Source organism: Odontesthes bonariensis, chromosome 22, assembly GCF_027942865.1.
Source record: "Odontesthes bonariensis isolate fOdoBon6 chromosome 22, fOdoBon6.hap1, whole genome shotgun sequence".
NCBI classification, from domain to species: Eukaryota; Metazoa; Chordata; class Actinopteri; order Atheriniformes; family Atherinopsidae; genus Odontesthes; species Odontesthes bonariensis.
In genome coordinates this window covers 25,103,711-25,119,968 of record NC_134527.1, presented here as the reverse complement: position 1 = coordinate 25,119,968, position 16,258 = coordinate 25,103,711, and positions in this window count along the sequence as shown.

The following is a 16,258-nucleotide window of genomic DNA, read 5'->3' as shown; positions in this document are numbered from 1 at the left end:
TACACTTCCGGTTGAGTTCCGCTTCCTGCTCAGTTTTTGTATTCCGCAAATAAAATAAATAAAATGTAAACGGTAACCGATGAATGTCTAAAATGTCTTCTGTGTTTGTCTGAACTATTATTATTTGATAATTCTTTACATTATTATAAGTTTTTTGTTTGTTTGTTTGTTTTGTTTTTTTACACAGAAGAAATAGAAGCCAGGCACAACAAAAATTGTCCAAAATAACAGCCGAATTCCCTATAAAGCTGCTGTCATTCACATATTTCTTTCTTTTGTCAGAAACTGGGACTGAAAATCAGCCCATTTAAAGGCAGGGTAGGGGATCTTTTTCTGGAACATTTTTTTACATATTGCTTGAAATACTCTTCTCACCCCCATTGCAACCAATTAATTAAATGTTTTGACACAAACATGAAAAGTTTTAGTGGCCTCTAGAACGTACAATCTAGGAAAAACAGTATCCAATCATTGTGAACGGACCGTTCACAATGATTGGATTCTGATGCCGTCTATCAAACTGCAACCTGCTCCTCCCTCCCCCTCCCTCCCCCTCCTTCCCCCTGTGCGCGTACCCTGCTCCGTGAACGAAGCTTGGCAGGAAGCTAAACTAGAGCCAGCTTGGCTAGCACCTAGCATTATTAAACGTATAGTTAGCATAAACTAAATACTAAATACTAAATACGGCAACGATCGATGCTTGCTGTCAGAACAGCGCTCGTGCACCTTCGTGCACGTGCGCGTTCATGTACTCTAGAGGCGTGCCTTCGGGGGGAAAGTGAAGAAAAGGGTTGGGACTTTTTACCTGTGTATTTTCAAAATGCAGCTTCGCTGGACTCAAAATCCAGGATCTCCTACCCTACCTTTAAGACTACACGTCAACTGGTGGTCACTGAAAGCATTTCCAGACTGTCCCCGTAGTTACATGTTCCATGATGTCCCACAGAGTCAGACATACTACTGTTAATAACGTGATTCTCTTCTCTTGCTTATATACTTGGACAAAGTCGAGCTGTAATAACAACATAGTAAATGGCTACTTGCTGTCTTCATTAGATGTTAGGTTCATACATGAGTAGGGTTGGCTACCCAATGCATGAGATTCACAGTGGCTTGCATAAGCTCCAAACTTGTGAAATTAAATGGAAAAAGACCTATTTGAAAAAATGGGAGAGTGGTTCCATAAGTTCCACCTGTGCATAATCTTAAGTTTCATATGATCTCAGTATTTATACAACTGTTGTGAAAGGCCCCAGAGTCTGCAACACCACTATTCATGAGACATCATGAAGACCAAGGAGCTCTCCAAACAGGTCAGGAAGAAGGTTTTTGAAGTACAAATCAGGATTGGGTTGTAAGACATATATAAAACAGAGCACTAATTAAATCCGTCATCACAAAATGGAAAGAATATGGCATCATAGCAAACCTGCCTAGACAGGGCCGTTCACAGAAACTCAAACCGGGCAAGGGGGACTTTAATCAGTGGCAACAAAGAATCCAAAGTTATGCCTAAAGAAGCTGGAAAGCTCATCAAGGAAAACACAGTTTGCAAACCTAACATCTCCCCAAAATACAGTGAAGCATGGCGCAATTTACAAGCAATTTAAAGCAATTTACTTAAAGACTGCAGATCCCATCCAACTTTAAAGAGCTGGAGCAAAAATCCCAGTGGTTAGATGTGCTACGCCCATTAAGACAAACCCAAAGAGACCTGCAGCTGTAACTGCTGTCCAATCTTAAAGTAATAAATGCATGGACTTTTCTGCATCACTTTGAGAGAGGATGTTTCCTGATTTTAACAATATTACGAAGGTGAAAGAAGGCAGTCTTAGAAACCTGTTTTATATGTGTGTCAAATGATAAATTCTGGTCAAAAATAACTCCAAGGTTATAACTCCACTGTGATACGAGAAGCCAAGAAAATACCATCTAGAGTAACTATATAGCTAGACAATTTCTCCCTGAAGCGCTCAGGTCCAAAGATAACGACTTTAGTTTTGTCTGAATTTAGAAGCAGAAAGTTCTGAGTTATCCAGGTCTTTATGTCTTTAAAGGATAAGACCGTTTTTTTGACATTGGGCCCTTGATTTCACATTATAACATGATGTTCTACTCACCCCTGCTTGTTGTTGGTCATTTGGAGCTGTTCCGAAGATATTCGAGAGGCGTCTGGCTGCTCTCTTGAGATATTCGGCCATGAAACGGTTTCCTATGGGCAGTGGCGGAACTAGGCTTTTTTTCTTGGGGTAGCAATGGGGTGGCCAAGTGTTTTTCAGGGGGTCAATGGTTTACACCACACACAAATAAGTTTATGCGCTAACAGTGATGTGGCACCAGAAGAACATCAAACCATCTGTTAGTAATTGAGTAATGTATATCTGTTTATTATTATTGTATTATTATTATTTATTCCTATATGGACTTACGAATGTTGTTCTCTTGTCTTGTGTTCTTCTTTGATATGTCATGACTTGTGATAATTTTTGTCTTATACTATATATATATACATATATACACACACACACACAATTTCCAGGGACTACAGATGAAAGATGTGAAGTGATTATTTCTGGTGCCTTTACAAGTTAATTAATGTGTATTGATCTTTCTTATATAAACCTATAAACAGTAATTTCAATTTGCAATAATGTTTAAGTAGCCACGTATTAAGCAGACAGAAGATGCCATTTTGAGTGCAATTTTTAGTTTATTTATGTACAAAATGAATATGGTGCATTTACCAACACCCTGATACCATTGACAGAAACTAAAATGCACATAATAACTGAGTCACACAGTTACTCAGACACTGGGTCTGTTACACAGTTACTCTCACACACAGATAGTCAGTTGTTCACACAGTCAGCAGTCCCTCAATTGTCAGCAAAAAAACAAACAAAAAACCCAAAACAAAAACAAAAAAGTAAACTGACAACAATTTGACATGACATACAAAGACTGACAAGGTTTTAACTAAGCAAAACATACTACACAGGTAAGTAGGACACAGTGCAGAGCATGGCCATAACCAGAGACAAACAATACCCATCTTAGCTTCAACAAAGCATAGATCTTCTACCTTCTAGGGCAGGGGTATTCAAGTAAAATTTAAAGAGGTCCAGTTAGAGAAAATTTCTCGAAGCAAAGGTCCGGAAGATCATAATGTCTAACTATTTAGTGTGATATATATTTAAGTAGCCAAGTAGTTGTATCAACATCTGCATGTAATCAATACCTTGTAGTGCTCTCAACACTGACGGCATAATTCACTTTCTTATATGTGTTCTGTTATCTGTTATGTTGTTGGTTCATCGTCTTTAATGTTGTGCGGTTCATTGTCTTGAATGTTATGATGCATTTAATAGTTGCGGTCTCTTTAAGAGATCCGGTGACGTTTCATGATAGCAGCTGTTCTGTTGATGCGCGAGCTGCCAGTTGGAACTGTCAGTTGGAACTACCAGTTGGAACTGTCAGTTTTTGGTCAGTTAATAAACGCGACTCACAGAGTCTTAATGTGAGAAGTTTTCGGCTCATCTTTTCGCCTAAAGGCAACTTCCACACTGGTGACCCCGACGTTTGTTTACTGGACGTATCCAGATCGCCATGACCGCAAACGCTGTGTCTCTCAAGCTCCCCGAATTCTGGGAATCGTCTTCTTCTGCCTGGTTCGCTCAGACTGAGGCACAGTTTGCCTTGCGTCAGATAACGGCCGACGAAACGAAATACTACTATGCGGTATCTGCCCTCGGAAGTTCTACGGCATCGGGAGTAGTGAGCCTTCTTAAACGTCCTCCTCTGACGAGAAAGTATGAAACTCTGAAAGAATACTTACTGAAAACATTCAAACTATCTGACACAGAGAGGGCTAGCAGGCTTTTCTCTCTTCAAGGGCTCGGTGACAGCAAGCCCTCAGAGCTAATGGACCGAATGCTCGATCTGCTCGGTGACAACAAGCCAGATTTCCTTTTCCTCCACCTTTTCCTGCGCCAACTGCCTGCTCATGTGAGAGCTGCTTTGGCCAACACTGCCAGCACTGATTGTAGAGAACTGGCTGCTGAGGCTGACAAGTGTTTCCTGGCTAGTCAACAGCCCTGCGCAGCTGCCCTTCTTCCTGCTGGTGCTGTTGCTGTATCAGAAATATCTGATGATCACATGCTCATCGCAGCAGCAGCCCCGCGTCGGCAGCAGTCTTCAGGTGTGTGCTACTACCATGCCAGGTTTGGCCCCAAGGCCAAACGATGCCGCTCTCCATGCAGCTTCAGTGGAGCGGGAAACGCCAAGGCCGGCGCTCACTAGTGGCCGTGAGCGTCGGCCATACCGGCGGGCTGCTCTTCATCCACGACTCCATCTCCGGCCGGAGATTCCTCTGCGACACAGGGGCACAGTGGAGTCTACTTCCTGCTTCACAGGTGGACGTGGTGGCTGACACCCACGGCCCCCCCATGGAAGCCGCCAATGGAAGCCCTATCCGTACATACGGCACAAGGCATGTTGAACTGTGTTTTGACGGCCAATGCTTCGGCTGGGACTTTGTGACTGCCAAAGTCGCTGTTCCCCTCTTAGGATTAGATTTTTTGTGTGCATTTGGACTGTTAGTGGACGTTAAAAATCAGCGCTTGATCGACGCCGTCACTTTCTGTTCTTATGCCTGCGCGCTCAGTGACTCTGGCGCAGAACACCTCTCCAGCCTGCTCTCTGTCACGGACAGTTTCCAACGGCTGCTCGCCGAGTTTCCAGCACTCACCCAGCCCACTTTCTCCTCTTCTACAGCCAAGCACGGTGTAGAGCACCACATCGACACCACTGGCCCACCTGTGTACGCCCGCGCTCGACGCCTCGAGCCGAACAAGCTTGCCGTAGCCAAGACAGAGTTCGAGTCGATGGAGCGCCTGGGGATTGTTCGACGCTCCAACAGTCCTTGGGCCTCTCCCCTACACCTTGTCCCCAAACCAGGGGGGGGCTGGCGTCCTTGCGGGGACTACCGACGGCTCAACGACGCGACAACGCCTGACCGCTACCCAGTGCCGCACATCCAGGATTTTTCAGCGCACCTGGCTGGCAAGGTCATGTTTTCGAAGGTGGACCTGATCAGAGGATACCATCAAGTGCCCGTACACCCTCGCGACATTCCAAAAACAGCTGTAATCACACCGTTTGGTTTGTTTGAATTCCTGCGCACACCATTTGGGCTCAAAAATGCTGCTCAAACATTCCAGCGGCTCATGGACTCTGTGTTACGGGATCTGCCTTTTCTGTTTGTGTACCTTGACGACATCCTCGTGGCCAGTTCATCACCTCCAGAGCACCTTTCGCACCTTTGCACTCTGTTCGAGCGACTTACCGACCACGGGCTCATCATCAATCCAGCCAAGTGCGAGTTCGGTCGGTCCACCATAGACTTTCTGGGGCACAGAGTCACGAAGGACGGGGTTGTTCCCCTTCCGTCAAAAGTGGAGGCCATCACCACTTTTCCACGCCCAGTCACTGTCAGAGCCTTACAGGAGTTCCTTGGCATGGTTAACTTTTACCACCGTTTTCTCCCCAGGGCTGCCCAAACCATGCGGCCCCTGTACGAGGCTCTGAAAGGTGCCAAGCCTAAACACACTGTGGACTGGAACCCGGAAAGAGACAAGGCTTTTGTGGACGCTAAGACAGCCCTGGCTAAGGCTGCCATGTTGGCCCATCCCGCCTCCTCTGCCCCAATCGCACTTACCACGGACGCCTCGGACTACGCGGTCGGTGCGGTTTACGAGCAGTGGGTGGGTAAAGCTTGGCAGCCTCTCGCCTTTTTCAGCAGGCAGTTACGTCCCAGTGAACGGAAGTATAGCACTTTCGACCGGGAGCTACTTGGAGTGTACCTCGCCATCCGACACTTTCGTTCACTGCTGGAAGGACGCCAGTTCACCGTTTTTGTGGACCACAAGCCTCTGACCTTCGCCATGTCCAAAGTCACTCAGCCATGGTCCGGCAGGCAACAGCGGCAGCTGACTTACATCTCAGAGTTCACGACGGACATTGCACACCTCTCTGGGAAGCACAACCAAGTTGCAGACTGCCTCTCCCGTGCTGTTGCGGGGGCGGTCCACCTCGGTTTGGACTACGGCAGCATGGCAACGGAGCAGGCCACAGACCCGGACGTGCAGGCTTGCCATTCATCCGCTACTGGGCTGCAGCTTCAGGATGTGGCATTCGACGACGCTGGCACCACTCTGCTTTGCGACATCTCTATGGGCTCCCCTAGGCCTGTTGTGCCTGCAAAGTGGAGGCGGCCTGTTTTCGACGCCATCCATAGCCTCTCACACCCCGGAACCAAGGCTTCACAACGGCTGGTGGCAGCAAAGTTTGTGTGGCACGGACTTAAAAAGGACGTGAGGGACTGGGCGAACACCTGTGTGGAGTGCCAACGTGCCAAAGTACACCGCCACACCAAAGCGCCACTAGAACAATTTCAAGTGCCTGAACGACGTTTCGACCACGTCAACATCGACCTAGTTGGCCCACTTCCACCCTCGCAGGGTTACACTCATGTACTCACTATGGTCGACAGGACCACACGGTGGGCAGAGGCTGTTCCACTGTCATCCTCAACATCAGCGGATGTGGCACGTGCATTTATTGGCACCTGGGTGTCCCGTTTTGGCGCCCCTTCAGACATCTCCTCAGACCGTGGCGCTCAGTTTACCTCCGAGCTTTGGAACGCTGTCGCAGGGAGCTTGGGAGTTAAACTCCACCGCACCACGGCCTACCACCCCCAGAGCAATGGCCTCTGTGAACGATTTCACAGGTCCATGAAAGCCTCCCTGCGTGCCAGCCTGAAGGACAGTTCCTGGGCTGTCAAGCTCCCATGGGTCATGCTGGGCATCAGGACAGCGCCGAAGGAAGACCTCCAGGCCTCCTCTGCAGAGCTGGTCTACGGTCAGCCACTGCGGGTCCCCGGGGATTTTGTCCCCAGCACCACGACCCCTTGGTCAGCCACACTCCAGCGCTCCAGCCTGTTAGACAATGCCAAGCTGTTTGCTCCACTTGCTACCTCCTGCCATGGTCTACCAAACTCTCACGTCCCCAGTGGCCTACAGTCTGCCGGGTATGTTTTCATTCGTGTGGATGGGCACCGCGGACCTCTCCGTCTGCCTTACGAGGGCCCTTTCCGTGTTGTGGAAACTGGGGACAAGCACTTTGTGGTGGACATTGGGGACAAACCGGAGTGTATTTCTGTGGACCGCCTTAAACCAGCTCACCTTGATCTGGCCAGGCCAGTTGAGTTGGCGCAGCCCCCAAAACGGGGACGGCCTCTGACTAGGCCCCCCCTTTCCGTTCCTCCTGCCCCTCGACCATGCCGCAGGGGAGCCCCACAGACAGCCACTGAGGGGGCGGTTCCGCACTCTCAAATTTGGCGGAGCCGCACTGGACGTTTGATTCGCCCCCCACGCCGTTGATATTTTTTCTCAGGTTTTCTGTTAGAGTGAATTCTGGGGGGGCATGTGTAGTGCTCTCAACACTGACGGCATAATTCACTTTCTTATATGTGTTCTGTTATCTGTTATGTTGTTGGTTCATCGTCTTTAATGTTGTGCGGTTCATTGTCTTGAATGTTATGATGCATTTAATAGTTGCGGTCTCTTTAAGAGATCCGGTGACGTTTCATGATAGCAGCTGTTCTGTTGATGCGCGAGCTGCCAGTTGGAACTGTCAGTTGGAACTGTCAGTTGGAACTACCAGTTGGAACTGTCAGTTTTTGGTCAGTTAATAAACGCGACTCACAGAGTCTTAATGTGAGAAGTTTTCGGCTCATCTTTTCGCCTAAAGGCAACTTCCACAACCTGACGGTTAAATCAAATGAATTCAGTACAATTCAAAAACTTTTTGACAATATTTATTGTCACGTAACATAGAACTGAACATGTATGTATGACTGCAGATAAGTATAATGTTCTCGGTCATAGCAGGGGCTCCATCTGTGGTTATTGAAACCACTTGTTTTGGCTCTATTCTTCTCTTTGTTAACATCTCCTTTATGGCCAGATAGATGTCTTCTCCTCTTGTACTGGTCTGAAGGGGAGTGACACCTAACAGGTCTTCACTGAACGCTTTCTGGACTGGTCATATTGGGCTCTGAAACCACTTATTTTCTGTGATCTCACTTCAGATTTGAGTGGGTATGTTTGTTCAAAACCTTTATGTTTTGTCTCATGGCGTTTCACATTGGCACCTTTTATAAGTGCCACAGTCTCTGAACATATGAGACACACTGTTTTAATGCTCCCAGTGGGAAGTATGAACAGAAACGAGTCTGTCCATTCCGGATTAAATGCTCTATTTTCGCTGTCCACTTTTCTTTTTTTGGAGAGTGCCATTTGTTCCTTAATTTTCTATACCTTTCTCTGGCTCCGTCGTCCGTTCCTCTCCCTTTGTCCGTCTCACTCCTGTTTCTCAACTTTCTTCAAGTCAGTCGTCTGTATATCTCCCTTTGTTTTCTCTAACTGTATGCTATCTATCGTCTTTTCATGTGTGACTTGACTCAATCTCATTTCTGTCTGCACTGTAGATTCGCAATGTTTACCGCCTGTAATGCACAGACTTGATTGGCTGAGTAGTATCACGTGGGATTGGTCTGTGCGTTTCCATAGCAGCTGAACTGCTACCGTAAAGACTACAAAAGCTGCGCCGGTGAAAATGGAAGCGCTCCGTCAGGTTTTATCACAGCAGCTGAACTGCTACCGTAAAGACTGCAAAAGCTGCGCCGGTGAAAATGGAAGCGCTCCGTCAGGTTTATCATAACCTTCTGTGCGGTAACATGTCAATCATCTGGGGGGGGGGGGCACTTGGGGTAGCCAATCAGATTTCAAGGGGGTCAAATGCCCCCGTAGCCACCCCCGTAGCTCCGCCCCTGCCTATGGGCAAGTTTATACAGGCACAAACTATGCTGTTTATAATTTATTAATTACTCTACACTAGCACTGATAACGTGGAGGTGCGTCGCTTACTTAAAAAAAATCCGGGTTACTAATTTTGAATTTTAGCCGAATGAATAAATAGGCAGCAGGTCTGTGGGCTGTCTGTGGTAGTAGCACGACGATGACGTCAGTAACACCCACTTTACGAAAAAAATTCAAAATTACATTGAAGAAGGTATAAAGTAAAAAGAATCGGTCCAAGGCAAGCACAGAACCCTGTGGAACTCCAGGACTTACTCTGGTGTGTGAGAAAGATTCTTCATTTACAAGTACAAACTAAAATATTTCAGATAAATATGACTTAAACCAGCCTAATGCAGTTCCTTTAATCCTAATAACATGTTCTGTAATGAAATACTGTGATCGACCGTATCAAATGCAGCACTGAGATCCAACAGGACAAGCACAGACACAAGTCCGCTATTAGAGGCTAAGAGGAGATCATTGGTGACATTTACCAGTGCAGTTTCTGAGCTATGACGCACTCTGAATCCTGACTGAAACTCTTTCAAATAGATTATTTCTATGTAAATGATAACAGAGTTGAGCTGTAACTATTAGCTAACACTTCTGAATCAAGAGTAAGTTTTTTAAGTAAAGGTTTAATTATAGCAACCTTAAAAGTCTGATTTACATATCCCGTCAACAAAGACAAATCCAATATGGAATATGAAAATATGGAATTTTCCCCATCAGTTACGGGGAAAACCTCCTTGGACAGTCTGGTTGGGATTGGGTCTGAAATACAAGTTGAATAGACTATTGCTGTTAGATCAGAGAGATCAACTGGGCAGAAGCCGTCTATATACAAATCAGGTTCTAAAGATAATTCTAACGCTGCTGTACTTGAAACATCACTGATAATAGTGGAAAGGATTCCATTAATCTTCTCTCTGATAGAAACAATTTTATTGATAAAGAATCTCATGAAAAGAATCTCCATTACTGCTGAGAGTTAAAGGAATACTTGGCTCAACAGAGCTCGGACTCAGCCTGGCTACAGTGCTGAAAAGACACCTGGGATTATTCTTATTCTCTTCTATCAATGAAGCAGTTCTAGCTTCATGAAGGGCTTTCTTATACGTTATTAAACTATCGTTCCAGACAAATTGAGACTCCTCTAAATCAGAGGAACGCCACTGTCTTTCCAGCTTTCTTGCAGTCTGCTTTAAAACACGCAGCTGTGAATTATACCAAGGAGCCAACCTCTTCTGACTGATTACCTTCCTTTTCAGAGGGGCAACATCATCCAGTGTTGTACGCATTGAAACTATAGTGCTGCCAACAAGAGAGTCAAGCATTGCTGGAGTAAAATTTAGGTTGCCGTCCTCTGTCATATCTGCACATGGCAGTGAAGAAACTACCATGTGACTAACTAATGATGGAATTAATGTGACTAGCTAATGATGGAATTAACTCTTTAAATCTGGTTACAGCATCGTGATACACACCTTCTGTATGTAAAATTCTTCTCAGATAATGTATAGTCAAAAGTTATCAAAAAATGGTCAGACAAGACAGGGTTATGAGGGAACACTGTTAACTGTTCACTCTCAATACCATAAGTCAGCACAAGATCAAGGGTGTGATTAAGGCAGGGCTCTGAGAAAATCCAATAGAGTCTAATATGGAATTAAAATTAATATTTAGGCTGTCATTTTCAACATCTACATGAATATCAAAGTCACCACTACAATGACTTTATCTATACTCAGCACTAACTGGAATAAAAACTGAGAATTCAGACAGAAACTCCGAATAAGGGCCAGGTGGACGATACACAACAACAAACACAACATCTGACACACAGAGTAGGTGAAAGCAGGAGTTGGAGGGAGATAACTGGTAGCCATGATAAGCTAGAGAACCAAACACACCACTAAAAAGTGAAAATAAAGACTAAAGATCTGTAGGAGTGAGTGTTAGAACCTGAGCAGAACCTGAGCAGCCAGGATTACAACGTGGCTGGGTGACTGTCAGCAGGGTTGCCAACTTTTCCAAAAACCTTGGAGTGAGATTTCAGCGGGTCGGTTCGCGACACGCATCTCAGAAGTTGTTCCACAGTACAGATATATATAAATCTGTGTAGATATGATGTAGATACATGTATACATTTTATGAATATGCAATAGTGCAGAGTGTGGGGCCTTCCTCTAGAAAATTTTGCATTTCTTAAATGCAATTTCTTCCATTCTAGTCGATTTTAGGGTGACTAGTTAGACATGGCAAATTCTAAATCCACATCTCATTCATAGCCTTCATCCTCAGCTGCCCTTCAAAAGACAATGTTATTTAACAGAGATCAACTAGTCTAGGCCGCGCTCACTTGAATCGAATAACACTACATTGCTGTAGTGAGACAGCGCTGCGTTACCAATCAGATTTCGCCTTGGCAGACCGACGTCACTGACGTAGCGACTGACGTAATGACAAGCCGTTTCCAGCGAATCAACAACCAGAGAGGGATTAGACACTCTGCTGTGGTCCAATCATGAGTTTAAGCATTCGGAAATTATAGAACGAGAGTGAAAAAAATCAACACAGAAAGAAAAAATTATCTAGCGTGAGATTTCTTTGTTAAGTGTGAGAGCGTGACACTAAGTCTGAAAGAGTGAGTGTCACGGCAGATGCGTGAGAGTTGGCAACCCTGCTGTCAGGAAGAGGCATAGCTCTAAAGTCAAGCCCGTTGTTCACCATCGACCTGTCCACGCTTCAAACAGATTTTCCCCACTCAGCGACACACCCGCTGAGGACAAAACCCTGGTAATTGGCAGCTCTATAGTCAGAAACGTGGCATTTAGCGGCCATAGTCAAATGCAGTCCAGGGGCCAGAGCGGGTGACATAGAATCCTATTTAAAATTGCTGGCTAAGGATAAACGTAAATATGGTAAAATAATTATTCACGTCGGCGTTAATGACACCCGGTTACGCCAATCGGAGGTCACTAAAATTAATGTTGCATCGGTGTGTAATTTTGCCAAAACAATGTCGGACTCCGTAGTTTTCTCTGGACCCCTGCCAAATCTGACCAGTGATGACATGTTTAGCCGCATGTCGTCCTACAATCGCTGGTTGTCTAGATGGTGTCCAGCAAACAACGTGGGCTACATAGATAATTGGCAATCTTTCTGGAGAAAACCTGGTTTGATGAGGAGAGACGGCATCCATCCCACTTTGGAAGGAGCTGCTCTCATTTCTAGAAATATGGACAAATTTATTTGCCACCCTAAAACTAAAATGTAGATGTTGAAAATGATAGCCTGAATATGAACTTTAATTCTATATTAGACTCTATTGGATTTTCTCAGAGTGTTCACAGACCGACTCACTGCCTTAATCACACCCTTGATCTTGTTCCGACTTATGGCATTGAGAGTGAAAAATTAACAGTGTTCCCTCATAACCCTGTCTTATCTGACCATTTTTTGATAACCTTTGAGTTTACATTACTTGACTATACAGTTTCTGAGAAGAAATTTACATATAGAAGGTGTCTATCAGAGGATGCTGTAACCAGATTTAAAAAATTAATTCCATCATCCTTTTCTTCACTGCCATGTGCAGATATGACAGAGGACGACTACCTAAACTTTACTCCAGCAACACTTGACTCTCGTGTTGACAGCACTATAGTTTCAATGCGTACAGCACTGGACAATGTTTCCCCTCTGAAAAGGAAGGTAATCAGTCAGAAGAGGTTGGCTCCTTGGTATAATTCACAGCTGCGTGCTTTAAAGCAGACTGCAAGAAAGCTGGAGAGACAGTGGCGTTCCTCTAATTTAGAAGAGTCTCAATTAGTCTGGAAAGATAGTTTAATAACGTATAAGAAAGCCCTTCGTAAAGCTAGAACTGCTTATTATTCATCATTGATAGAAAAAATAAGAACAATCCCAGGTGTCTTTTCAGCACTGTAGCCAGGCTGACAAAGAGTCCGAGCTCTGTTGAGCCAGGTATTCCTTTAACTCTCAGCAGTGATGATTTCATGAGCTTCTTTATCAATAAAATTGTTTCTATTAGAGAGAAGATTGATGGAGTCCTTCCCACTATTATCAGTGATGTATCATCAAGTACAGCAGCTTTAGAAGTATCTTTAGAACCCGATTTGTATTTAGACGGCTTCTGTCCAGTTGATCTCTCTGAACTAACGACAGCAATAGTCTCTTCTAACCCATCAACTTGTGTTTTAGACCCAATCCCAACCAGACTGTTCAAGGAGGTTTTCCCCTTAATTGACACTTCCATATTGGATTTGATCAATCTGTCTTTGTTGACAGGATATGTACCTCAGACTTTTAAGGTTGCTGTAATAAAACCTTTACTTAAAAACCTACTCTTGATTCAGAGGTGTTGGCTCATTATAGACCAATATCCAATCTCCCTTTTATGTCTTAAGTTCTTGAAAAAATAGTTGCAGCTCAGCTTTGTGATCATTTACACAGAAATAATCTGTTTGAAGAGTTTTAGTCAGGATTCAGAGTGCATCATAGCACAGAAACTGCACTGCTGAAAGTTACCAATGATCTCCTCTGATAGCGGACTTGTGTCTGTGCTTGTCCTGTTGGATCTCAGTGCTGCATTTGATACAGTCGATCACAGTATCTTATTACAGAGACTTGAACATGTTATTGGGATTAAAGGAACTGCATTAGGCTGGTTTAAGTCATATTTATCTGATAGATTTCAGTTTGTTCTTGTAAATGAAGAATCTTCCTCACACACCAGAGTAAGTCATGGAGTTCCTCAGGGTTCTGTGCTTGGACCGATTCTTTTCACTTTATACATGCTTCCATTAGGTAACATTATTAGACAGCATGGCATGAATTTCCATTGCTATGCTGATGATATTCAGTTGTACTTATCTATAAAACCAGATGAACCCAATAGGTTGGTCAGACTACAAGCATCTCTTAAAGACATAAAGACCTGGATGAGTCAGAACTGTCTGCTTCTAAATTCAGACAAAACTGACGTCGTTATCTTTGGACCTGAGCGCTTCAGGGAGAAATTGTCTAGCTATATAGTTACTCAGATGGTAATTCCTTGGCTTCTAGTTCTACAGTGAGGAACCTTGGAGTTATTGGGGCCTGCCATAGCATTGCATAGGAGAGCCTCCATGCAAATGCATGGCAAGGCACCTATTACTATTCCGTTGGCAAAAGTCTATGGGATTTAAAATTGAAAACGTGTAGCAGCAGCTGGGGCAGCTTAACTGTCAGTTAATTGAGGGAGATTAATTACCATAGAAACAAGGCTATTAGTGGCCCAGCCAGTCCTTTGCCGATTTAAAGGGACAGTTCGCCTCTTTAAAGGGACAGTTCACCGCTTTAAAGGGACAGTTCACCTCTTTAAAGGGACAGTTCACCGCTTTAAAGAGACAGTTCGCCTCTTTAAAGGGACGGTTCGCCGCTTTAAAGGGACAGTTCGCCGCTTTAAATTTTTAAATTTAAACGGCTTTGATGCCGTTTAGGCTTGAATGCTTCTTCTTTAGGCCTTGCAAACCATTCCTGAGCAGCCGTGATTGGTTGAGCGATACGCACACTTTGGCAGGCCCCTTCTAAATTTCTTCAGAAATTTTCTAGTTTTTGACCAGAATTTATCATTTGACTCGCATATAAAACAGGTTTCTAGGACTGCCTTCTTTCATCTTCGTAATATTGTTAAAATCAAGAACATCTTGTCTCAAGAGTGATGCAGAAAACCTAGTCCATGCATTTGTTACTTCAAGATTGGACTACAGTAATTCTTTATTATTGGGCTGTCCCACAAATTCTCTGAAAAGCCTTCAGTTGATCCAAAATACTGCAGCCAGAGTTCCGATGAGAACTAACAGGAGAGATCATATTTCTCCAGTTTTAGCTTCTCTTCATTGGCTCCCTGTTAAATTCAGAATAGAATTCAAGGTTCTTCTCCTTACATATAAAGCTCTTAATCACCGAGCTCCAGGGGTGGAGCAGTGATTTTAGATGTGGGGGTGTTCCAGGGGTGGCACATGAGCACCACATCAAGTCCAAAGACTGTATATAAAAAGGTCAAGCCTCACAATAGAGATACGGTATCATAATTTACACATTTTTAATCACAAAATGTAACATTTAATCACTATCACGGAGTTATCACCGTGGATTTACTGTAGGCTATCAAATTGCCCTCTTTTGCCGATCTACGGTGGGTCTCTTCATTGTTATCTGTCCCTACACAAAACAAGACAGCCTGGTTAAACCTCAATATTGTGTTAATCTTAAACTATTTGTCTCCATTCTTGTGCTTTAACTTACTTTAAAACCACAAAAGTAGGTTCACTCTGACAGTACAACAGGACACTCTCTATGCCTGCCACTCATTTCAAAGACGCCGCGTTTCTCACTCATCTTTCAACGAGACTTGCCTGTCAATCAACTGGAGTGACACCTGAGGTGTCCAATCAGGTTCCAGAGGTGGCCGTTCGGGAGCCGGCTCTTCTTTGGGAGCCGAGTCAAAAGAGCCGAGCTTCCCATCACTAGCTCCGGCTGTTCGTCTCTGACATAATATCAATATCGCTGACAACAGTCTGTGATTGGGTGAATGTCTGTTCAGTTTGACTAATGCCTTTTCGTGCAGCGTAAGGGAGCTGAGGTGCGCTCCTTTTCTTGTATGTTGGTGCACTACGAGGGTGGGAAAACGGGTTTACCTTTGGAAAATGTGGAGGGGATGAAATCACCTTGCTGTAAAAGTGGGGGTGTCGAAACACCCCCATCCCCCACGGGTGCGACGCCCCTGCCGAGCTCCATCACATCTTAAAGATCTCATTGTAAGATATTTTCCTAACAGAGCACTTCGTTCCCAAACTGCAGGTTTACTTGAGGTTCCCAGAGTTTCTAAAAGTAGAATGGGAGGCAGACCCTTCAATTTTCAGGCCCCTTCTTGTGGAATAAGCTGCCAGTAAATGTCCGGGAAGCAGACACCCTTTCCACTTTTAAGACCAGGCTTAAAACTTTCCTTTTTGATAAAGCTTATAGTTAGGGATGGCTCAGGTGATCCTGAAACATCCCAGAGTTAAGCTGCTATAGGCCTAGACTGCTGGGGGAGCTCATCTGTCACACATTTTCTCACTTTACTCTCTTTATGTATATGTGACATTATTGTGGTCATTAACTCGTGTTTCCCTGTTCCCACAGATATCCTTTGAATGGTGTTAAAAAAAAAAAAAACAATAAAACAGTGAAAGCAATAAAACAAAATCGAATAAGATAAAATAAGATAAAAGTGTCATCATACTACTGGGTATTAAAAGCAATCCTAAAAAAGTAGGTTTTTAGCCTGG